This window comes from Muntiacus reevesi, chromosome 12 (assembly GCF_963930625.1).
Source record: "Muntiacus reevesi chromosome 12, mMunRee1.1, whole genome shotgun sequence".
NCBI lineage: Eukaryota > Metazoa > Chordata > Mammalia > Artiodactyla > Cervidae > Muntiacus > Muntiacus reevesi.
The window spans coordinates 22,833,779-22,860,636 of NC_089260.1; positions in this window are offsets into that span (position 1 = coordinate 22,833,779).

Below are 26,858 nucleotides of genomic sequence, written 5' to 3' on the forward strand. Positions count from 1 at the left end.
TTTTGCTGTGTCAGTAAACTGCTACTAGGGTAATTAGTCTTGTAGTCATAAATTATTTTGTTAGCTAAAGAGCAGTAGCTAAACCACTGCATAATGGCTTATGGGATAACGTATGTCACTGCAGTAGGCAGGAGAAATTTCTGTTCTCCTGGAGTGGACACTTGTTCATCTGGCAGAGAGCAGAGAGCAGAGAGGGAAGTAAGTGGACAGAGACAAGTTGAAACGGAAGCTACTTACCGCCTAAAGAAACACCTCGTTTTTTTGTGCTTCACTTTATTACACTTCACACACCGCAGGTTTTTAAAACAAATTGAAGGCTTATGCACTCTTGCACTGAGCACATCTGTTAGCACCATTTTTCAATAGCATTTGTTCACTCGTGTCTCTGGGTCATATTTTGGTAATTCTTGTAATATTTCCAAGTTTTGTTACTGCATTTGTTATGGTCTTGCAGTCAGCAATCTTTCATGTTCCCATGACTTGCTAAAGTGTCAGATAATGGTTAGCATTTTTGGAAATAAAGTATTATTTAATTAAGGTATGTTTTCTTTTTAGACGTAATGCTATTGTGCACTTAATAGACTCCAGCATGGTGCAAATGTAACTTTTGTATGCAGTAGGAAACCAGAAAGTTCATATGACTATTGTGGTATTTGCTTTATTGTGATGTCTGGAACTCAACCTATAATATCTCTGAGGCTTGTCTATATTTCATTCTTAAAGGCTCTTCCCATATTTTCAAAAACCTAACTGACACTAAAAATCTAGTAATAACTAGGAAGAAACTAGATTGAGCTCTCTCAATATAAGAAAATATATTAATAGGAATATGACAAAACTGAAAATTGATTCAAATGAGAAATCTTTTACCATTAAGCAGGTGAAAAATTAGGATAGAGACCTTATAAAATTAAATAGTGGCTACCAAAATAAATGCTCAAAGTAGAAATAATAGAATGTAAGAAAAATATTAAACTGGCAGCACTCATTAAAGAAGCACGCGAAATAAAGTCACCCCAGAAATGAAAAATATAGATGGATTAACAAAAAAGAAAATTGAAGATTAGATGCTGCTGAAAATGGAATTGGGGGCATGAAAAAATTGAGCAAACAAATTTTGAGAAATGAGGAAATTGAACAAATTAAAAAATAGAGTTAAAAAATAAAGGAACAGTGAGAACTTGCCAGGTCAAAGAAAATACACATACGTTGATATTTTGCAAGAAAAGAATAGAAAAAAATGGAACAAAAAGATAAAGTTAATCCTTTGAACAACACAAGTTTGAACTTCACAGGCCCATTTATATGCAGATTTTTTCCCCATAGGTATGACACAATCTGCAGTGGTTGAATCTGCAGATGCAAAACTGCTGATACGATATGGCTGGCATAAATTTACATGCAATTCTTCACTGTGCAGAGGGTCAGCACCTTTCCACCTTAGGTTGTTCAAGGGTCAGCTATATTAAAATATATGAGGCTAGAATTTCCCGTAGCATTGTGAATTAGATACTGTAAATATTTCTTCTACTGTAGGCAACTGAAAATACTAGATAAAGCATATCTTTTCAAATGCGTCACTGAGCTGACAAGAAAACAAATCCCTGCAAACCAAAACCAAAGTGGAAGTAGGAATGCTGGGAAGTGAAGGTTTGCCCTAAGGATATCTGCTACACCGTAAAAGTGAAAAATTGGAAGTTGCTCAATTGTGTCTGACTCTTTGTGACCCCATGGACTATAGCCCACCAGGCTTCTCTGTCCATGGAATTCTCCAGGCAAGAATACTGGAGTGGGTAGCTGTTCCCTTCTCTAGGGGACCTTCCCAACCCAGGGATCGAACCCAGGTCTCCCACATTGCAGGCAGATTCTTTACTGTCTGAGCCACTAGGGAAGCCAAGAATGCAAGAGTGGGTAGCCTAGGAATCGAACTAGGGTCTCCTGCATTGCAGGCAGATTCTTTATCAGCTGAGCTACCAGGGAAGCCCTGCTTCACTGTAAGTGACCCTAAACTTCTGGTTATTTGATTTTTAATATTTTATTTCAACATTGTTTAAAAATACAAAAAAGATGCAAGAGTAGCATAGAGAACTCCTATTTAGCAATCTCTTTCTCTCAGAAACCCCCATTAAAGTTTTGTTAATTGTCCCAGTAAAGTTTTTGAATAGTAAGGAATCTAATGCTGGATTACATTACACCTCTTGTCTTGCCTTTCAACCTGGAATGTTACCTCAGTCCTTGACTTTCAAGCCATTGATAGTTTGCGAATGCTAGACCAGTCATTTTGCCAAATTCCCCTCAATTTGAGTTATTCTAGTGTTTCTTACCATTAGTCCTAGGTTATACATTTTCTCCCCAGACATCATTGAATCCTATTGGGTGGCACATGATGACCATTCACCCCACTATTGATTGTGCTAAATCTAACCACTTTATCTATTAAGATTATGCCTGCCAGGTGTCTCCACTCTGAAGTTACCCCAAAATAGTCCTCCCTCTTCAATAATTACTTTGTGGGGAGGTACCTAGAATCTATACAAAATCATGATTCTTAACTAACTTTCTGAAACCAGGATCTAAATAGGATTTGTGGATGATGCTAATGAAGTGTCACTCTTCCCAAGTTCTATCAGTGGAAAGATTAAGAAATATATGTATATATGCACAAATACATATTCATAGAAAACATACATTTGCATTTAACTGTATGTGTTTAAAGCCACGAGTTTACGTGGTTATCTCTAGTTCCAATCCAACCACATAAGGCTTATTCTAGCTTTTCCCTATTTGCTATTTGTACTTCCTCTGATGAGAAAGTTAGTCCCCACTGTCTCCATCTCCCTATGTATATATCCAGTGTTCTCTTCCTGCTGATGTCAATCCCCTCTTGTAGAGGAGTGCTTCTCTAAGACACCATGCCATTTAGAACTTCTTCATGGTTTTTTGATGAAGAAAAGGAGGAAGTCAATTTTTTAAATGAAGAAGATGAAAGCAAAGGAAGGGAACTGAACCCCAGTTTTCAAAGTTCATAAACCTTGATGTATGGGAGATAAAAATCTGGGACCTTCTCAATGTGAAGACTCTGACAAAAGACCCTGCTAAAGTTGGAACCTTAAAGACTCACACTTTAATGTGATGGAAAAGGAATGACAGCCCCGCCCCACAGAAGAGGACATGACTTTGGCTTTAGTTGAAAGAAGAGCATTTCTCCCATGATGATTTGTACCACAAGTTAATCCTTACACACGTATGGTACCTGAATTCATCTAATCTACTTGTTTCAAATTTAGGTCACGGATGAACCACTTTAAATTTAGTGAGAAATCTGTAAGAAAAGAATATAATTGAACTTTTTGAGACCACATATTAAAAAAAACATAGAAAATACATAAAACAGGACAAGACATACATGATAGTAAAAATACACCTAACATATACCTAATTAGAGTCCCAGAAGTAAGAGAGAATAGAAAAGGAACAATATTTTAGGGGATAAATGCTAAGACTTTTCCAGAATTTTTGAAAGACCCCTCAACTGGAGAGAGACAAAGATAAGACACAAAATTAACAGGCTAAATAAGAAGAAATTCTGATTTAGATGAGACAGAGTGAACTGTAGAATGCCAAAAAGGAAAAGTAAGATGTTGAAAGCAAGCAGAGAAAGAAAAAGTGATTAGTACAAAGAAATGGCAATTTGATGGATGACTATTTAATAGCAATGGCCAGAAGACAAGTAAACACCTTCCAAGTGCTGAAGAAAATAACTGTCAACCTAAAACTATACATCTGGTGGAGATATCTTTCAAGAATATTGATAATATGAAGTCATTTTCAGACAACAGCAACTGAGAACATTTATCACCGATATATCCACACGACAAGACATTTTAAAGAATATTCTTTAAGAAGAGAAGAAACATCTTACCATAGGGAAGTTATCAGAAGTGAAAATAAATGGTGAATGAAGATATGATAATTGTGTCAGAAAGCTCTAAACATTTGTTGTGATATAATATCTGTAAGAGTATAATTTAAGTTTTTTAAACTGAATATACAGAGGAAAATGTAAAACTGAGAGGTTAAAAGAAAAGGGTAATGAGATATAGTCTACATAGTCTAATATATATCATATAATCTGAGTGAAATACAGTCTAACATGTGTCATGCAATGTGTAATAGTGGAATTAATAATAAAAGATAGAACTGAGACACTAGAATATAATAGCATATGTGTTAGTAGGGGATATCAGAATTAATGTGTCCTAAGACTCTTATAGTTGAAGGGGAGGAGAGTAAAAATCTCATCTGGATTTAGAATTGGTCTGGATTTAGTCATACATGGAACTTATTAAAAGAATAAGCACAAAAGTATATGATATAAGTTAATAGAAGGGAGTAATGAATTGAAAGAAAAAAAAACTTCTTCCAATTGATCAAATAAGGAAAGACAGGAGGAAAGAAAAAGAAGTAGGAAAATTAGGACAATGAAAAAGTACCAATAAAATGGTAGAAATATATAAACATTTATCAGTAATCAAAATAAATACAAATAAAGTATGCTTTCTCCAGATAAAATACAGTAATTGTAAGACTAGATTTTAAAAATCCAACTTTGTGATATTTATAGGTGAATTTGGCTAAAACAAGATACTAAAAATTTAAAAGAAAAAGAAAAGGGAAAATATGGTTATATAAAAACCAGAAGAAAGTGAAATTCCAAAGTGTCTGAATTATTAGGCACAATAGACTTCAAGGTAAAAAAAATAGACTTTAACGGTGATTTAAAGAAATATTTTATGGATTCTCCCCATAATGAAATAATGTTTGATTCACTTGGGAGAAATAACAATTATGAGTGGAAAATATGGCTACAGAATATTATAAAACAAAAATGTAAGTGAAAAGGGAAATGGAGAAATCTATCATCATCTAGGAAGGATTTATCATGCCTCTTTCAGTACCTGATAAACGAAACCATCAAAAATCAGTTAAGTACATAATAAATTTGATCACTAATCTTGAAACTAGACTTGATGACAAAAATAGAGCACCGTATTGAATAACTGGAGAATATGTCTAGTGTCAACCTAGGAGCAAAACACTTAAGTGCTAGCCTGAAAAGATATTCCTATGAGTTACTGATGAGAAAGGGTTAAAATCTTTAAATTCTTAGGGATAAAAATCCAAAACCCTAGACAGAAGCTTATGCCTCGGTCTTTACCTTTGTGTTTTTCTATTTCCCTCCTAAACTTCAAATGTTTATACATAATGAAGTTGGCTGTATTTGAATTAAAAACCTGCTGAGAATGAGTTTCTGTTTTCCTCCATCTGTGTCTAATTGGATTTCCTTCTTTCATGGGCTGGTCAAATCAAGAAAAGCTTGTCTACAAGCAAAGCAGATTGTAAATTCCCATCCAGATTTGTGATCAGTCAGGCTTTAACAAGAGTGTTTATCATTTTATGTGGGACAGGTCAAATGTTCAAGCATAAAGGTGATCTTGAGTATGTTCACAGAATATTTAGTTTCCACTAATATCCTACTAACCTACTATATGTATTTTTCTTTTAACTTCTTTCCTGGCCTGTCCTCTTTACCTGTAGGGTAAAGTGAGTGAGTGGCCATATGGTCATTATATATATACCTATTTTAGTAAAAAATATAGCTTGTTTATGTTGAAATACATATTGCATTGGTATCTGGTTCATGAAAATAGGTGTGTGTGTGTATATCTCTTCCTATTCAGAAAAATAATGGATGGTCACGTAACATATGCAGTAATTTCATCTTTCTTGTCAAATCTCAAAAATTAACTTCCATTTGTCTGAGGAAACTGATGTTCTAATCTAAAGAGATACTCTGCCTACTAAAATTACAACTATAGTTCATATAATTGAAAAATAAATCTTAGGGAAGAATCCTGTGTAAGAAAGAAATGCAATATGGATAACGGTTAAAACTTCTGATTTCTTTTTTTCTGTGGAGTTTCAAAATCCCTTATCTGTTCTTTGCCTGGTCAAGTTCCTATTTTTAAAGTTGATGCTTACAATCCAGCTCCATTTCCTGTCTTTTTTTTTAATTTAAAAAAGATGGTCTGTCTTTTAAAACTATTTTTTTCAGTTTTATTAAAGTATAATTGGCCAATAGAAATTATATGTATATAAGGTATTCAACTTGATGCTTTGATATACATATACATTGTGAAGTGATGCATCACTAAGCTCATTAATGTATTCATCACCTCACATATTTATTTCCTTTTTTCCTTCCTTTCTGTTTTTTTTCCTATGTGTGTGTGACAATAACTCTCAAACCTACTCTCTTAGCAAATTTTAAGTACACAATTTAGTTTTGTTAAATAAGTTCCTTGTGCAGTACGTTAGCTCTCCAGCACTAATTTATCTTGCATAACTGAAACTTGGTACTCTTTGACCAACATCTTATTTGCCCTTCCAACCCCTGGAAACCATATTCTGCTCTTTGCTTCTATGAAGTTTGACTTTTTACAGATCATGCAGTATTTGTCTCTCTGTGTCTAGCTTATTTTACTCAGTCTTCTAGGTTCATCCACATTGTTACAAATGACAGGATTTCCTTCTCTCTAAAGGCTGACTAATATTCCATTGTGTTTATTTATATACTATATTTTTCATACATTTGTCTGGAATGTGGAGATCAACTTTCCCTTGGACAACTGAATACAAGACAGTTGAATATAAGCTACCCTTTCTATTTTGATCATTGCCAGGTATGCAGGAATCTCAAAGCTGGTTCAGAATAAGAAATCCTTCCAATAAACTTACTTGCTGGGAACTAAATCCCCGCTATCAAGTTGCAAGGTTGTAGCATGTGTTTGCTTCACAGGTGCTTATGCTTCCAAAAAAATCTATGCCATGGAAAAATTCAGGGTACATTTGTTTTGTGTTTATGAATCTGATTAAAAGACTTGATGTTAAAGTCATCGTACAATGACTACTTTGGTAATAACCACAGTGCTTGTGTACAAAGAATAGTTTCTAAAACTTGGATGTGTCTGCCTACCCCCTGAGGATCTTGCTAAATGTGGAATATGGTTGAGTTATGTTTGCAGTGGGCCTGCCTTCTTAATGAGTTCCCAGGTAATGCTGATGTTGCTAGGATCATACATCGGGTAGCAAGTGTGTAGAGCTTTGCACATTTACACATAGTTCTCCCATAGCTGCTTGTGGTAGTTATTAACCCCTTGTGCAGATGAGGAATTAGAGTTTAACAGAATTTATCTGATATTGTCATGTATCTATAAGTCTTCTGATTAAGCTTTTTTTCCTGCTTCTATTCTTCAACTTCATCCCTCCAAATAATCTTATTTATCTCCTGAATTATTATTATTGTGTATTATTTTCAGGTAACAGTGATTCCTGCTCTTCCCTTAGGGATTTTGTATCTTCTTTGTAAGTTCTTTCAAAATAGTCCTATTCAAGTAAATCATAACACTTGTTAGCACTAGATTTTAAAAATCTCACAGGCTTGTAATTTGTCCTGCCCCTTAGACATGGCAGCCCCACTGTATTCTCCATAATTGACCACAACACAGTTTCATGTTGACCTGTGTAACATAGCATGTTCTGCACACATAAGGCCCGGAGCTAATCTATTTATAGGACATTCTGCTAAAGGTGATTTTGAGATCTCGCCTCATTTTTGTAGAAGAAATTCTCTCAGAATTTAAGAAAATTCTGGCCTACTATTAAGAAGTAAGAAGTACTATTAAGAAATAAGAAAATTCTGGCCTACTATTAAGAAGTACTTGTGTACTTTTAAACACTGCTGTCATTGACTGCCAATCACAGAGTCTGAGCACTTGTTATGGGGATGGAATAACATTCCAGGGACATTGGACTTCCCTGACACTGGACTTACCTGGTGGCTCAGATATTAAAGAATCTGCCTGTAATGCAGAAGAACCCAGTTCAATCCCTGGGTCGGGAAGAGCTCCTGGAGAAGGGAATGGCTACCTGTTCCAGTATTCTTGCCTGAAAAATTCTATGGACAGAGAAGCCTGGTGGGTTACAGTTCATGGGGTCACAAAGAGTCAGACACGACTGAGCGACTAACACTTTCACTACTTTCAACTAGGCTTGACATTACAGGTGATCAGAAGTAATCATATTCTAATATTGGGACTGAAAGCTATTATTTGAAAAGAACTGATATTTAAGTACCTACATACCTAGGCATATTAAATCACAATTTGGGGTAGAACTCAAACATAGGTATTTTTTTTTTTTAAAGCTTCTAGGTTATTTTAATGTGAAGTATGTTTGAAAATTGCTGCCACAACTCATTTTCCTAGTGAGGTCATTATCTTTGAGATGTATGGCTTTTATTAGTGATCTTTTAAAAAAGTCGTCTTTTAAAAAAGGAGTTACTTTCATTCTCCCAAGATATCACAAGAGGCTAGGGGGTTAGCTTTGGTTAAAATGATAACAGTTCTGAAAATGGAAGCAACAAGGGAAGGGCATCAGTAAGATGAAGTCCAACTGTACATGTTTTAAATCAGTAGTTTGTAAATAAGAATGTAGTAATTACTTGTCAAGTAACTGTCAGTTAATTGCATTTAAGAATGATTCCAGGATGCAAAGGTAAAAACACTTTAAGACCTCATATCAGGCAAATTGTTAGAATTCATCAAATGTTAACTTTTATCTTCATTTTCCCCTGTAGTCATTTTTTCCCTTATGCAAGGTCATGCTGATTTATCATGTAAGCTAGTTTAGCTTCATAGATCTTGGTTTCTTATCAGGTTCAATGCCATGTCCGTTAGTATAAAAACAGCAGTTACAACAAATTCACAATGTACTCTTGGATAAAAATGGAGTATGACTAGAATTCATTGCTCTAATTTATCTGTATTGTGTTGCAGAAAAATTACAAAGCTATTTTCTACAGTGCAATGAACTCTGTCCACATTTCCATATGGAAAGCAAATTCAAATTTAAAAGAAGTCTACCACTTCTTTCTAGCGAGACATTGAGATTTAACTTGATCTTTCCACAATTTATTTAGAAATTTTTGCCCAAGTTGAAGGCAAAATCAAAATGTTGAGGTGAGACCTTAGAGTCAATTGCTTAGCTTCTAATATTCTAGGTAGTTAAAAATCATCACTTTTGCATATTTGTATTCATGTAACATACTCTCCTGAGGTTAGCTAGTTAATAGTTGATAAGTAGAGAGTAAATATTTCTGCCTTATCAATCTCTTGCTCTTAACAAAGACCTTCTATTTGGAAAAGATTCTTAAATTTTGTGTGCTTTCAAAGATCGAGGCGGGGCATGGGCAATGGACTTCTTCCAAATGATTATGGTGATGTTGATGTGACTGAAATGCAGACCTCACAGTGACATTGCTTCATCACTAATGGGTGCTGAACTGTTAAAAAATGTGATGGGTCTTCATGGTGAACCATGAGATGCTAAGATCCGTGATAAGTTTGTGACAGATTGACAGGTGTTTTTCTTTCTTACTTTCTCTTATAGAACTTCTCTCCTCCTCTGTGCTGTGTTCAGGTGTGTCTGACTCTTTGTGACCCCAGGGGCTATAGCCCACCAGGCTCCTCTATCCATGGAATTTTCCAGGCAAAAATACTGCAGTGGGTTGCCATTTCTTCCTCTAGGGGATCTTCCCGACCCAGGGATTGAACCTGCGTCTCTTGCATCTCCTGCACTGGCACGCAGATTCTTTGCCATTGCACCACTTTGATGGTTAAACTAAACTGAATTTCTTTCAGTTCTTGTAATGATATTACAGCCCTTCTGGCCTCTAATATTTTGCACACTTCTTCCGCTTTGCTTGGACGAGCCATTCTCAAACTGTTTGCTCTCAGGATCCTTAACACACTTGAAGAACTCCGGAGAACTTTTGCTGACACAGGTTAAATGATCATATCTACCACATTAGAAATGGCCATTGAAAAGAATTCATTTGAATCAGTTCTAATGAGATGGATGAAACTGGAGCCCATTATACAGGGCGAAGTAAGCCAGAAAGATAAAGACCAATACAGTATACTAACACATATATATGGAATTTAGAAAGATGGTAACGATAACCCTATACGCAAAACAGAAAGAGACACAGATATACAGAACAGACTTTTGGACTCTGTGGGAGAAGGCGAGGGTGGGATGTTTCAAGAGAACAGCATCAAAACATGTATATTATCTGTGGTGAAACAGATCACCAGCCCAGGTGGGATGCATGAGACAAGTGCTCGGGCCTGGTGCACTGGGAAGACCCAGAGGAATCGGGTGGAGAGGGAGGTGGGAGGGGGGATCAGGATGGGGAACACATGTAAATCCATGGCTAATTCAAGTCAATGTATGACAAAAACCACTACAATACTGTAAAGTAATTAGCCTCCAACTAATAAAAATAAATGAAAATTAAAAAAAAATGGAAACAAAAAATTTTAATTACTAATTTTTCTGATAAAATGACAGAACCCATTATATTATCACAGAAAACATTTTTATGGGAGGTAAACTATATCTTTCAAAACAAAAAAATAAAGGAGTGGCATTGTTTTAGTGTTTTTTCAAATCTCTTTAATAGAATATAGGTGGATTCTTACATTGCTCTGTATTCGGTCTTTTTTAATATGTTGTTTTGATTGAAGCATGTGAGCAAAATCCAGCTTCAGACAGATTTGAAGTTGGAAAGGGAGATGTATTTTACAATCCTTTTCAGATGATTGTGAATATTCTTCCGTGCTAATAAACCAAAATTCAACAACAGCTGCTTTCAGCTTTTTTGCGCTATTGTTGCAAGATTAGTTCACTATAGAAATTGTTAAGATGCCCAAACATAGATTTACTCCCCCTTTTTGGAAAGAACAAAGAAAGCTCCACTTTTATGAACCTTTCAAATCACCTAACACAAGCCAAATCCTGTTACGGATCATTTCTAAAACCCTCTTGTGGAGCTCTCCCCATGGTTCTCCATGGTATGTATTCTCCTTTGTTGCAATAAGTCAATCAATAATGCCAACTTTGCTTGACTACAGGGATATTCCTGGTGGTGGTCTTGGACTGGAAAGAACCAACAATTTCTTTTATGATTCCTTATGAGTGAGGATTTGTAGAGTATATTTCTGCAGGAAGATAAAATAGCTCATTATTCTAGAGATTGCTATAAAGATAGAGCAGCAACAGGCCTACTTTAGGATTGGTGCTATTCTGACTGTATAATTGCTCTAAGTCTTTTGGCTTTCTATTTAGAAGACTCTAAAATCCAGTAATAAATGCTACAAATGTTGTTGAATTTTAATATTTATATCTGGACTTTGTAAATCTGAATCCTAGAGTCAGACTCCCTACTTACTGATTAAATGATCAGGTGCAGTTCATTTATGCTGTCTTGTGTTTTAGCTTTCTCATCTGAAAAGTGGGGGTCATAATACCACCCATTACATAAGATTATTTGGATTTAAAGAATTAATACTTGTGTTCACTCTATATAGCACCATCAGATACATTACTTATATGTGTTTGTTTGTCTTTAAAAAACAACTCAGTTTCTTAACAACAGAATCTGAACTCTTCATATCCCCTTAGACCTAGACCTCAGTTTAATTGTCACATCTCTCATATCAATTTAAAAATTTTAAGTAAAGCATCATGTCTAATAAATTAATAGAGGGTCCACATTCATGGGGTCGCAAAGAGTTGGACGTCTCTGAGCTGCTAAACAACAACCACATCTCATAGTGGATGATACTCAGTATGAACTCTGGAACTTGACTATCTTAGGTGCGAATCCCAGCTTTGCCACTTACTGTCTGGATAACTTTGAGTAAATTATACCTTTGTGCCTCATTTTCTTTCCCTATAAAAATGCACTTGTAACAGTACTGCTCATAGAGTGGCTGTGAGTTTTAAATAGGTTAATATTTCCAAAATACTCAAAAGAGTGCTTGTTACATAAAATAAACCATTTATCAAAATAAATACAAAAATATCTCTAAAATATTAAACATTTAAAAACCTAGAAAAATTGGTGATTGCAGAACTTATTTATAGATTTTATAGCAAATTAATAATAATAATTTGATTTACTTATTATTTCTCTCCTTGCTTTCCCAACATCTTGTAGTTTCAAACTTGCCTAACTATATAGGGCAGAAATGTCTTATACAAGTGGACATTACCTGCTCAATATTGGTGATTGTGATGCACTCAGATTTGAGTTATTGGTAAAAAATTTGAGGGATAGAACCTAGGATTTGTTTTGAGTTTATACCTTCCAGAAGGACTTTTTTCCTATAATATTTAATGTCAATAATCTCATCTTACTCTTAATGGTGGGACTCTGCTTGCTTTGTCATAGAGCAGAGAACTTTCGTAATTACAGTGTGTATGTGCATGCTCAGTCATGTCCAACTCTTGGTGACCTCATGGATTGTAGCCTGCCAAGCTCCTCTGTCCTTGTGGTTTTCCAGGCAAGAACACTGGACTGGATTGCCATTTCCTACTCCATCCTAATTACAGTAGCTGTGGTTTAATTTATCAATCTGGTAAAAATTTAGCTCTGGGGGATTCCCAGGTGGCTCAGTGGTAAAGAATCTGCCTGCCAGTGCAGGAGATATAGGCTTGATCTCTGGGTGGAGAAGATCCCCTGGAGAAGGAAATGACAACCCACTCTAGTATTCTTGCCTGGAAAATCCCATGGACAGAGGAGCCTGGCAGGCTACAGTCCCCGAGGTCACAAAGAGTTGGACGTGACTGAACACACACAAATTTAGCTCTAACCTAATTTTCAACTTCAATCTTCCTTCTAATCTTGTCTCTAAAATTTAATTGTCTGAATGGAAAGGATAGGATTTTTCAGCCTCTACATAGACTTTCAGTAATTTATTCACTAGTTGGATTATACTAATCTCTCTATTATCTGATAGAATTCTTAATTCTTCTCATTTTTCTTATCTTTTTATACGGTGTAAAATTCTATGGTTATTTTATTGACAACTTCCTCAATTCCTCTGCTCTCTCTTTGTGTTTATTCCTTGACAAAGCACAAAGGAAACCAATTACACTATTACGCTGTCTGACATTGACAATCAGATTACCAACTCTCTCTTGGCAAAGCTTTACATCCAGGCTGCTGGCCCCCTTCAGATGGAATACCTTGGGCTTTGTGTTCCCTCTCCTGAAACAGTTTATCAGAATCTGAAAGAAGCAGCTAAAACACTGCACCATCCTGCCATTTGCTTTCCAGCAGTCTTGAATTCTTATCTTTGGTCACATGATCTAGGTCTCAAAATACAGCAGTTGGTTGCTTAAACAACTTTTATATTTAAAGTAGCAAGAATTGAAACTTTCCTAGCCCTTCATGTAAGAATATCTCACTGTTTGTTGTTCAATCTGTGTGCTATATTCACAGTTTAGCATTTGGTACTTCTAAGGACTAATTTCTTTATTAGTTAGGACTTTCAGTTGCAAGCCATAGAGGATTGCTCTGGTTAACATAAGTTTGAAAGCGGAAACTAGGGTTATTGAAGAAACGCTGTGATAACTCATAGACGCAAAGGAAGAGTGGAACAGCCTTGGGGAAGTGAGAGGAACAGGGGGACTTTGGGTCCTTTCCCTAGTGTTCTGACATTTTGATGACATAGCTTGAAAATTTTTTATTAATTACCTAAGTCCAACTCTGCCTGCAAAATTCTACTTAGACTGTAACAAGCTTTATCAAAATTCAGTGGTTCTACTTGGTCTTAAAACCCCTTTTACTCTACAGATGTGAAAACTGATCTAGAGAAGTTAAATAATTGGATTATTGTAAATAAAATAAAGCTCCTTTGACATGGAAATAAATCCCTCTGAATGGTCCTAAGAGTAAATTAACTTCTATAGATTATTACCTAAGAGTAAATATGATTAAAGTGACATTTTACCAAGATGCATTGTGTAACTTCCTCTGTTGTATCACTGAATATGACACTATCATCTTTATATCTATTTTCTTTATACTTTCCTCAGCCCTTCTCTTTTATCTTCAAAAGTACCAAGATTATGTATCAGTTGTTGCCCAAAGTCAATCAGTAACACTGAGAGCATATTGAGACAGACTACCTAGGCCTAGGTGTGATAATATAGAATGCTTTCCCCAAAGAGATCTCACTACTTTTTAATCTAGTGGCTTATGGATGGAGAGGGAGGCGGGAGGGGGGATCGGGATGGGGAACACTTATAAATCCATGGCTGATTCATGTCAGTGTATGGCAAAAACCACTACAATGTTGTAAAGTAATTAGCTTCCAACTAATTAAAATAAATAAATAAAAAATAAATAAAATGTCCAAAATCATATAAAAATATTCAGCCTCAATGTTCATTAAACTCTGATTAAAACCAAAAAAAAAAAAAAAATTAGATTACTCTGAAAAAATTTTTTCTTTGGAATTTTATTCACTTCTCCAATAAAGATTTATTGACCATGTACTGTATAAGGCACATAATTTGGGATGTATTAGTGAACAAAACAGAAACTAAAAATATCTGAGGCTTCATGGAACTTATGTTCTCATTGGAGCTTACTTTATTGTAAAAATACAGCATATAACACATATAACATATAAAATAAGTTTTAAATATGTGTTTATCAACTGTGTTATTGGTAGGGCTTCTGGTCAACAGTAGACTGTTAGTAATAGTTATACTTAGATTTTCCACTGTGAAGGGGGTTATTGCCCTTAACCCTCATATTGCTTAAGGGTCAAGTATATGTTGAATTACCAATTCAAGTCTATGTTGAATTATTCGATGTGAATAAGTACCTATCTGTATTAAAAGCAGTTGCTCATTGATGGTGTTACTACATTTTTATAAAATGTATTTTAGAACTACATCATTTACTATTTCTAAGTGGCTTGAAATATTCGGATGCCAGTTTGGTACCCCTGAAACTGAGGGAAGGTGTATTCCTCATGCTGTCACTGGGTTCTTAACATTTCCTAAGTTTTACAGAGTATAAAAGAGCAGATATTTGGAGAAATAAGGAAATCAGATATTTCAAGTTTTCATGAGGTGTCATACTATGGTCAGACCAACTCACTGATGAAAGCTTTAACTGTGGATATATAAAAATGCTATCTTCTTTGTGAACAACTGAGATGAAACATGAATCTAGGTGGTATCAGAAGCACTCCTTGCTTAAAATGACAAGCTAAGGCCAGCTCAGTGGTGAGGAGGATACTCAAGTGTGGCTCCTTCTCTAAACCCACCACACTTGTCAGAGACATTGGCCCGTGTTAACATAACAGGAAGCCCAATGTGATGGAAGCATATGGAAGGAACATGAGCTAGCAAATTCATAAATGGCATTTGTCAATAGCACTGCCTACGGTTTTGTTGATAGAATAACATGTATTTTGGAATAGCTTCAGATGGCCAAACAAGGAATGGTTGGGCTTAAATGGGGATGGGAAGTCCAGGCAGGATATGGTTTCATCCTATTAAATTTCCAGGTTTTTGGCACAAACACCACTGCTGTGGGGAGGAGTCCACATGGCCCATCACATCACAGCTTTCTTTTTAACTTGACAGAGCTTCTATTGTACCAGGCAGATAAAGCCCAAGAGAGAGTCATTGGGATTTAGGCTTTGGGTGGGAACTAGGTTAAATTGTGTTCCCAGCTCATGTTCTACATATCACATTCTTAAGCCAAATAAAAAAACACCCATCCCTTCAAGGTTGACATACAACTGGGTTTTACTTCACATAGTGAGATTGAATTTTTGAACAGGGAGCATGTCCCTAGGGACCATTTATGGCTGAACTTTCACTCACTTCAAGCTGAGTGAAAGTCTCAGCAGCATATGAATATTCAGTGAGAACATCAGTGTTTTTGTTAGAATGCAGGTCCTGTTTGATTTTTTTGTAGGATAGGTGCTTGTTCATTAGGATTTTTCTCCTTGGAGATTATTAAATTGAATAGTTTTCTTCCTTTAATAAAATACTTTAAAAAGAGGATTTTTATTCCTTAAGCCAGGTGAATTCCAGTGATATTTACCTAACCCTCACTGACATCAAATGTTCACATTAGTTCAACTGACTTTTACAGCTCTACCTATTTCCTAAAAGAAAACAATTTTCTGAGATTTTCACACAATATAGAATCTTCCCACTTAGAATATAATATTTTATAAAATTTTAGATTTGGATATAAAATTTTGCCTCTGATTTATTCATATTTTCCACCAGTTTATTTATTACTTTTGAATTGTTTTTGTAGACAATACATTAGAAACTTGAGGTCTTCTTTTGTTTTTTAAATGTTTGCTATCACAAAGCATTCCACATCACTTAGGTAGAAATTAGCTTATTTTTGTGGCCTCATTTAAAAGAGTTTTCCTGACAATATTGTATTCGGCTCTCACCTGATACTGTCTTACAGTGTAACCTTTTTGACCATCATGTCAACACCCATCATGCTTCCATTCTCATATTCATACATTCTTACTGTCGTGAAAGATGTTGTAGCATGAAAAAGTATAATAGACTTTTCTTTTTTTTTTTTTTCATTTAAAGTGCACAACTAAGACTGCCTACTGGTATTACTTTAGGAATTTTCACAGCGTGTTTTCTTTCTGGGAATTATGAAGTTAGTTTTGGTATCTGGACAAGTTACAAAGAATTCTGAGAATCTGAGTTCTAAAAGTAGCTATATCAGTTCAGAGGTCAGGTAGTTTGGCCAGTGAGAGGGCAGTACTGGGGCAAGTGACCCTTCATCATACTGTCATAGAACTGCTGTTTTCTTCCACAATTTGCCACGTAGAGAATGACTTCTTTCCAACCACCTAGCCCCATTCTGCTTCCTCAGTTAACATATGATGTGGGGGCCTGACTTACTCTTTGGGGTAATGGCATACTGAAGATTGGTGAGCTTTGTTGCTGCTCATCTCTATTGACTGCTGGCAAGACTAGGTACATTTGTTTGGAAGATTATTTCAGTTTTTCTTTTAGAGAGATGAAAGTGCTCCATTAAAGGCCCAGTCTTGTCCAGAGGGGCTCCCCCCTTTTTTCATGGAAAGGCATTTTATCTCAGATAAAGCCTGTGTACTTGTCAGTATGAAACTCCCAGTCTATCCCTCCCTCCCACCCTTCCCCTCTGGTAACCGAAAGTTCATTCTCTAAGTCTGTGAGTCTGTTTCTGTAAATAAGTTTGTTTGCCATTCTTGAGTTATGTTAATGGTGATCATATCCTTCAAACTGGGACATTTTTGAGAGTGAAAGACATGCCATGAATAATTACACTGGGGGACAGATATTGAGTAAGACTACTCCAGACAAACGAGGATGAAATTTCACTGTACCCGTAACAGTAAAGAGGTGGTTTCACAGTGTATCGTTTTAGTGAGAGGGACTGACAAGACGAGGAGAAATGTACAGCCATAAAGTGAACGAGATGGTGATCGATGTCGTGTCTATGCATTGGCCTTACAAATTACAGTCCACCCGGACCAGCACAGAAGGGAAACACCAAATCATTGCTTGTTTTTCATCCAAGTGGGTTTCAGTAAACCAGGACGTGCTCAACTTTTTATAACAGACACATTTTGAAAAATGATAAGAGTTAACAAAATGTTCTTCAAAAGAATGCACATAGAGGTTACATTTTGCATGCAAGTCCAAGGAAGTCTCACTTTTCTTGAAGCCATCTATGAATATATGGAGACTTCCCGGTGGCACTAGTGGTAAAGAACCCATTTGCCAAAGCAGGAGACACGGGTTCAATCCCTGGGGTGGAAAGGTCCCCTGGAGAGGGCATGGCTACCTACTGTGATATTCTTGCCTGGAGAAGCTCATGGGCAGAGGAGCCTAGAGGGCTACAGTTCATAAGGTTGCAAAGAGTCAGACATGACGGAAGTGACTTAGCATAGCACCTGAAAATGTGTACCCTAGATGTATCAGCCCTCTAAGACTACAATAGTAGCACAATAGACTTTTACTACTTTTTTTCAAAGGTGCTACAATAAATTTAGGACTATGTAACATGTGGAATCTATTGAAATATGATAAAAAACCATCATATGTCAGGTAATATATAAAATGTGTATGAATCTAATTCATACGTGGTTACCTTAAGTTTGTTTATGTGACTGTTTACCACTGACTGAGTTTTGGACCAACTGGGAGATGATAAAGAAATGCATATCATCAGAATTCAGCATACCTAGATCCCCAGATTACTCTACCAGAGGTATTGTTTATGGCAGTGATCACAACTTGGCAATATTCTGTGGCTGTAATTGATGTGAAATCTTATAAGGAACATATGCAAAATTTAAAAAAAAAACTAGCATCTATTGAGTACTTGCTGTAGACCGGGCTTGCATTACATCCAAGGACTTTGCATGCATATCTCAATTGTCTTACATGTAACACTCAAAGTATTTAATTTCACATTGTATTTCTATTTCATAGATGAGGAAACTGAAGCTTAGAGAGGTAAAGTAACTCCCTCACACATTGTCATTTCATCCCAGATTATCTAACTATAAAATAGGCACTCTCCCTTGATAAAATATAGGCTACGATTTATGCGTACCCTCTTTCCTTCTGCTAATGTTACAGGATTATAGTCCCAGGCACTAACAGGAAAAAAGTTGACAATGTAGGGGAAGGAAGAAAAGAAGTTTTCCATGATAGGTTTGCCTCACATGTCATTTTAGAACTGCCTCACAAGAAAAGAGATGAGGATTTTTGAAAAAGGTCTTAGGTTAGTTGTGATTAAGAGAATGTAAAGATGAAGTTTTGATAGAAATATTGGTAAGAAAATTGTTCCCTAGCTGTGCTTCAGAAGACATGGATTCTACTTAGCTTCTATGTCCATCTCTTCTTGTGCTTTTTCTCATTCTTTTTATAGGGACATATTCAAAGGCTTTCTACCTCACTTGGAAATTCTATCCCATTTTTTATATATTTAAAGAAGCTATAACTTGTTTAGGCCATGTTCAAATCCTCTAATGACCTCTTTAAGAAAAAATGGAATTATCTAAATACAAGAAATCAGAAAAAAGGAAAAATTATAGTGTATGGTAAACTATACATACATATATATACATACATACATGTATATAGTAAACCTGTGCAGCTTTAAAGATAAATGAATTAGAATTGCAGTTATATGAATAATTCTTACAAAAAAATAATTCAAGAAGAACATATTCTGTATGATATGACTGATATGGTGTATCAGTAGGGAAACAGATTTATGTGAAAAAAGGATAAACAAATGTAATACAAAGCACTTACTCCAAGTTAGTGTTTATCTTTGGAGCAAAGGATAGAGAAAAGTGACTGTGAAGTGGTATGCAGGGGGCTTCCGTCCTGCTCTCTTCAGCTAGAGGACTTGAGGGAAAGTTCCAGAGAGGAGTCATCTGAGAACTTTCAGTTGCCATTACTGCCAGCAGCTGGGGGAACGGGTATTTGTATCCTATAGTGGGGGTCCACGTGGGTGCCACAGCATTCACTAAATCATTAGAAATCAAACCCAGCTGCACATCAGGATGACTTGGGGAGATTTACAAACTCCCAATTCCAAGTTTGCATGCTGGACCCATTAAATCATAATTTCAGGAAGTGGGGCCCAGGTGTCAGCACTCTTTAAGACTCCCCAACAGTTACCAATATGCAGTCCCAGTCAAGTTGAAGAAACACTGCGTATCAGTACAACCCTCCACTTATCTAGGTATTAAAAATGCCTTGCAGTATGATTCTTTTGCACGTAGCTGTCCAGTTTTCCCAACACCATTTATTGAAGAGACAGTCTTTCCTCATTGTATATTCTTGCTGGTTGCCTGTAGATTAATTACCCATATAAAAGTGAGTTTATTTCTAGGTTCTTTATTCTGGTTCATTGATCTATGTGTCAGTTTTTGTGCCAGTAGCATATACCCTTTTGATTACTGTAGCTTTGTAATATAGTTTGAAATCAAGGCACATGATACATCCAGCTTTGTTTTTCTTTGTCAAGATTGTTTGGCTATTCACGGACTTTTGTTTATCCATAAAAAATTAAAATTATTTGTTATGGGTCTGTGAAAAATGCCATTGTTATTTTTATAGAGATTGTATTAAATCTGTAGATTTCCTTGGATAGTATGGCCACTTTAATAATATTAATTTTTATAATCCACAAACACTGTATATCTTTCCATCTGTTTATGTCATCTTACATTTTTTACATCAATCAATTTTTTGTTCTATAATTTTCTGAGTACAGTTCTTTTATCTCTTTAGATTTATTCCTTGACATTTTATTCTTCTTGATGTGATTGTAAATGTTGTTTTTTTAAATTTCTCTGTCTGATAGTTTGCCTTTAGTGTATAGAAATGTAACAGATATCTGTGCATTAATTTTATATCCTACAACTTTAATGAATTCATTGATGAGTTTTAGTAGTTTTTGGTGGCATCTTTAGGATTTCCTATGTATGGTATCATGTCATCTGCAAGTAGTGACAGTTTTAATTCTTTTCAATTTGGATTTCTTTTATTTCTTTTTTCTTGTCTGATTGAATGAAACTGGATCACTCTTTCACACCATGTTCAGAACTAAATTCAAAATGAGTTAAAGACTTAAATTTAAGACCTGAAACCATAAAAGTTCTATAAGAAAGGATAGGCAGTATGCTCTTTGACATCAGTCCTAGTAAAGTGTTTTTGGATATTTCTCCTTGGGAAAGGGAAACAAAGGCAAAAATAAGCACATCAGACTCCATCACTCTTAAAAAAAGAAAGAAAGAAAGAAAGAAAACCTTTGTAAAGGGAAGGAAATTATTAACAAAGCAGGGAGGCCATCTACTGAATGGGAGAAAGTATTTCCAAAGAATGTATCTGATAAGGTGTTAATATGCAAAGTACATAATGAAATCATGCAACTCAGTATCAAAAAACAAACAACTGTATTAAAATATGGGCAGAGGATCTGGATAAACATTTTTCTGAAGAAGATATGCAGATGGCCAACAGACACTGGAAAAGATGTTCAGTGTCGCTAATCATCAAGGAAGTGCAAGTCCTACACTGTTGGTGGGAATGTAAATTGATATAGTCACTGTGAAGAACAGTATGGAGGTTCTTAAAAAACTAAAAATAGAGCTGCCATATGACCCAGCAGTCCCACTCCTGGGCATATACCCGGAGGAAACCATGATTGGTATTTTTATATTTTCCAGTTCTTTGTTGAAATTCTCAGTGTGTTCCTTTATTCTTTTCCTGAGCTTGCTGAATATTTTTATGATCATTTCTTTGAACTCTTTATCATGTAAATTATTGGGCTGGCCAAAAATTTCAAGTTTTTCCACAAGATGGCAGAGAAAAACCCAGATGAATTTTTTGGCCAACCCAATACTTCTCTCCATTTCATTAGTGTCGTATTGTTTTTTCATTTGGAATATATTCCTCTGTGGTCTCATGGTGTTTTGAATTTCTCTGCTTGTCACTATGAAGTTAGACTATCCCAGTCTTGAAGCGTGTCCTTGTGTAGAAATGTCCCTACGTGGTCTACATGTAGCCAGTGGTTCTGGTGGGAGTGTTGGAGCTGAAACAAGCATGGGTCGGGGCTTTTTCTGGGGGGCACAGACGCTGCTCTTGTGGCAGGTGTAGACTAGAGCTGTGGGGCCAGTGCCAGAGCCTGGTGCAGACCAGTGCTTCTTATGGGACATGATTGAAGCTTTTTCCTTATGTCTATTTTTATCTGTTGAGTTTTTAAAAAGTTATCTAAAATGCCATTATCAAAATTTCATTTTCTCTTGTTGCTAGTCTATAGAAATATGAGTTATTTTAAAAAATCTACCTGTGTCTGTCAATCTTGATATATTTTCTTAGTAGTTCTCACATATTGCCTATGTCTTCCCTTGTAATATCTCTATGAATAAAGTATTGAATAAGAATTGTTAATTTCTCTCGTATCAATGTTATCCTCTTAAAGTTTATTTTCCCCATCTTGGTGTAATGGCTTGGATCTCCAGGGCTAAGTGGATAACAAGTGATGATGACAGAAATTATCCTTTCTTGATTTTAAGGGGATGCTTTTAATGATTCATTATTAATTATGGTATTTTCATAATTTTCTATAGATCTTCTTTATTAGGTAATAAAATTCTCATCTTGATTTTATAAAAGTTTTACATTTACTGATATAGATTTACTGAATTCTTTTCTGGCCTGTGTGTTTTTCTGAATGTTGTTTAATCTGTTAATGTGGTGAATAGCTTTTTCTATTGTTCAAATTTTGTTTCATTCATGGAACAAATCCAACATGCATTACCCTTTTTTCAATTTTGTTCATAAGTGAGTTTTGTCTAAAGTTTCTTTTTTTTAATACTAAAATATTGGTGTTAAGGTTATGTTATCCCCAAAATGTTACAATGTGTTACTTCTTTTCTCTTTGGAAAATTTGTGAAGTTTGTAAACATCTTTTCCTTTACTATTCCATAGAATTCATCTATAATACAGTCTGAGACACTTTGGATTAGATTTTCTACTAGTAATATAATTTCTTTAATGATTTAACTACTATGTATGTTTTCTTTTTATTCTTGAGGGAGTTACACTATAAATTTGTAGGAAATTGTCCATTTTATTTAGGTTATTAAACACATTGGCTTAATAATAATATGTAATTGTTATAATGTCTTATTCTGATTTTATGGCTCCATAGTTGGCCCTTATATAATTTATATGTCCATTTTCTACTTTTTATTGGCATTTTCTGGGGAAATGTATTCATTGGTCTCTTCTCATGCTAATGGTGATGAGTAGATTCATATTCACATACTTGGTCCAAAGAAAACATTGGATTTGACTAATGCTCTTCTGCGAACAAACCCAGAGTTTTTCTAATGACAAACATATTAAGCATATCTTGGGAGAGGTGGGTGTTAAACCCAAGAATTTTGAGAATTTTCCCATTCTGGTTATTGAATAGTACTGCTTTGCTCTCATATATTGCCCAAGTTTTTGTGTTTTAACAAGTACAAAATTAAAAGTCACATTCAAAAATAAAGAATTCAAAGTGTACAGTCAAGCAGTGAACTGATTTATTAGTTCATTCATTTATTCAATAAGTATTTGTTAGACACATGTGCCAAGCAAAATTTAGGCACACCAAATTACTAGACCTTACCATTTTTCCCGGCCTAGAATGCACATTGCTCTGTAATTTGAGATGTGATATTTCTAAAGATCCAAGAAAAACACAGAATATTCATAAGGGCCAAAATCAGCAATAGGATGAAAACACTGCATCAAGCAGTTGATAGAAAGTAAAACATTGGGCTTTCATTCTATGTCTCTTCAACCTAAGTCTTTGTGACAGAAGTATATTTAGGTATGTTTCTCTCCAAGTGCTCCTGTTTATGTCAGATTGATGTCACCCAGTGAGAGGGTTATTCACTTCATACCATTTATATTGCTGGTGAAATATGAATAGTATATATATTTCTTTAACTGAGTTATTTTTTTATTTCATCACTGTCATTTCTAATATATTCTGAAAGAAATTTGGTTAAGTAGTTATGTCCATTCACATAAGGAAAACCATTTTGGTTTTGATGATATTAGTACATAGTTTACAATGTTATTACCAGAATCTAAGAGTTAGTAGCCATTTATATGAGAACCATTTTATAATTTTCAATTGTGACCTGTTGCAAGTTGCCTTTTTAGGGTACAGTGTTTGGCATCTTCCTGTCCTTTGGAGGAATATAGATACACATTCCCATTCTCTGCTATTAATATAAGTAAAATCACTTGAACATGCTTTGAAGACAATTCTCATTTCAGTGTCCATCTAAATTTGCCTTTAGTACTCTTTATTATGGAACTTCAGAAGAGAACTTTAGGCATTTCAGAATTGAGTAGTTGTCCATCCCAATGCAACTGAGTAACTCAGATGCTTTCATTAGTAAGTAAGATACCTTATCAGTGATTTAGTTGGAGGTAGAGAATGGTTTGAAGTTTATAAAAATCAACAAAGAAGTTTATTCACAAAGAGTATCATAAATATTTGTTGAGTGTTGGCTATATGTTAAACACAATCTGAGCTTCTGAAGATATAGGACTGAGAACCTTGAGCAGGATAGTTACTGCTCTCTTAGGATTATATTGATGAACTTTTATCAGGTAATGGGATAGGAGTTACTGTGGATTTATTGTAGTTGCTCATAGAGCATGGAAGAGATGAAAAGAACCTGAATTTGGAGACTACAGAAGAGTTCCTGGAATAATTCTCTCTCCACCAAGACCTGAGTGACAACACTTAGCTAGGTGAAGAGATGTCAAGGTTGTGGACTTGGAGGGTGGGCATTTTAAGAAGCAAAAAACAGGCAAACAAAAATTCATGTGAAATGGATTGGGGTTATATGAAGCAGACCAAGTTTATGAATTTAATATTCATCAGTTGCACTAGAATTAGTGTACTGAGTGACTTGAAGCAGTTTTAGGACATGAGTCTGGCCCTCTTTGTCTTGTCATTTCATACTTATATACTATATATACATTTCCTTCTTATATACTTAATGTGTGAATTAATTTATATACCACCCACTATTAATTTATATACCACTAAGGAAGTGTTTACTTCCTTAGGCCCCAAAATCAAATGCACAAAAATGACAAAAGGAGGTATTGGGAGAAGACTGGTGGCTATTAGTAATCTGTCTGGTGAAAGGAGCACCAAATTTAGTTAAAAAAAAAAAAGAAAGAAAAAGAAAAAAGCCTTGCTTTCTCTGGCTCAGAATAACATTCCCCATTCTACAGAAATATCAAAAATCTCAGATACATAGATGATACCATTCTAATGGCAAAAAAAAAAAAAAAAAAAAACAACAAAGAAGAACTAAAGAACTTCTTGATGAAGGTGGAAGAGGGGAGTGAAAAAACCAGGTTAAAGCACAACATTAAAAAAACTAAGATCATGGCATCCAGTCCTATCACTTCATGGCAAATAGATGGGTAAACAATGGAAACAGTGGCAGATTTTATTTCCTTGGGTTCCAAAATCACTGTGGATGGTGACTGCAGCCATGAAAATTAGAAGATGCCCCTTGGAAGAAAAGGTATGACAAACCTAGCCACCTTATTAAAAAGCAGAGACATCACTTTGTCAACACAGGTCCATATGGTCAAAGCTATGTTTTTTCCAGTAATCATGTAGAGATGTGAGAGTTGGACCATAAAGAAGACTGAGGGCCAAAGAACTGATGTTTTTGAACTGTGACGCTGAAGAAGACTTTTGAGCACAGTAAGGAGATCAAACCAGTCAATCCTAATGGAAATCAACCCTGAATATTCACTGGAAGGGCTGATACTCAAGCTCCAATACTTTGGCCATCTGATGCCAAGAGCTGACTCAATGGAAAAGACCCTGATGTTGGGAAAGATTGAGGGCAAGGGGAGAAGGGGACCACAGAGGAGATGTTTGGATGACATCACTGACTCAATGGACATGAGTTTGAGAAAATTCAAGGAGGTAGTGAAGGACAGGGAAGCCTGGCTCGCTAAGGTCCATGGGGTCACAAAGAGTGAGACACAACTTAGCGACTAAACACCAACAACAGAAGTCACGATGCCAGCAGCTCCAGAGTTAAGCATATCAAAGCCCTGTCATCAGAGAGAAACTTTCTCAGCTGATATTCAAAGAATCTTGGGAAGAGACCCTTTGGCTCAGATTGAGCCAGAGGTCCTCCTTGGACCAGTCAGTTGTGGTCACTGTGAATGTGGTCTGCTATTATTGGCTGCACTTGAGTTTTGTTTCCACTCTTGGATTTGTTGCCAGTATGAATTTACATAAGACTTGGAAGTTCTCACAGGAGTCTTATGAATGAAGTGGAGGGCAAGGCGTTTTCCAGGATAAAGAAAAATCCTTGGCAACCAAAATATATCTATTACACTAAAAGTTACTGTTAAAAAATCACTTACTTTTTCTGAATCACAATTGTCATATCTCAAAAGGGTATGAATTTGCATCAAGTGAGATATTTACAAAGTGTTATAAATGATTAAGTTCTATGCAATTTTAAAATGCTTCTGTGATTATTAGGATGACTTTGCTGAAGTGGACACTAGAATCTAGCTCTCAAGATCTTTAATTTGTGAAAGTAGAATGATTTTCTTCAATTTCCTGTGGTTATGGACCAAGAAAACAAGCAAAAATCTCCCTTTTTAAAGATGCTTTATTGTGTAGCAAGAATTATGTTAGGAGCTTTGTATTTAATTTTCACCACAGTCTCATTAAGTAGATGTTCTAACCAAGTGCAATGTAAATTGAAGAGAGTTAGTAGGTTAAGCTTCTTTAGTTAATAAGTATCAAAGAGAAGAATTAAATCCAGGTCTGAGAAATTCCAAAGATAAGGAATGGATGGCAGGAATTTTTAAGGAGTCATTTCAACTTGTATGAATGAATGTATTATAATTATTTTAAAAACATTATTTATTTATTTGTCTGCACTGGCTCTTTGTTGCTGCACCCTGGATCTTTTAGTTGTGGCATGTAGGAGCTAGTTCCCTGACCAGGGATCAAACCCAGGTCCCCTGCATTGGGAGCAAGGGGTCACAGCCTCTGGGACCCAGGGAAATCCCATAATATAATAATTTATGTTTATTGTTCATCTTTACAATTCAATTATTATGGTTGTGCTATTTCTTAACTAGTATTCTTTTAGAAATTAAAATAATATTTTGCTCTTTTGTTTCTTTTTGGTGATCTAGTGATTGTATTCAAAATCCTATATTTTACAAAGACATGACTTCCCTGATAGCTCAGATGGTAAAGAACCCGTCTACAGGAGCAGGAGACCTGACTTCAATTCCTGGGTTGGTAA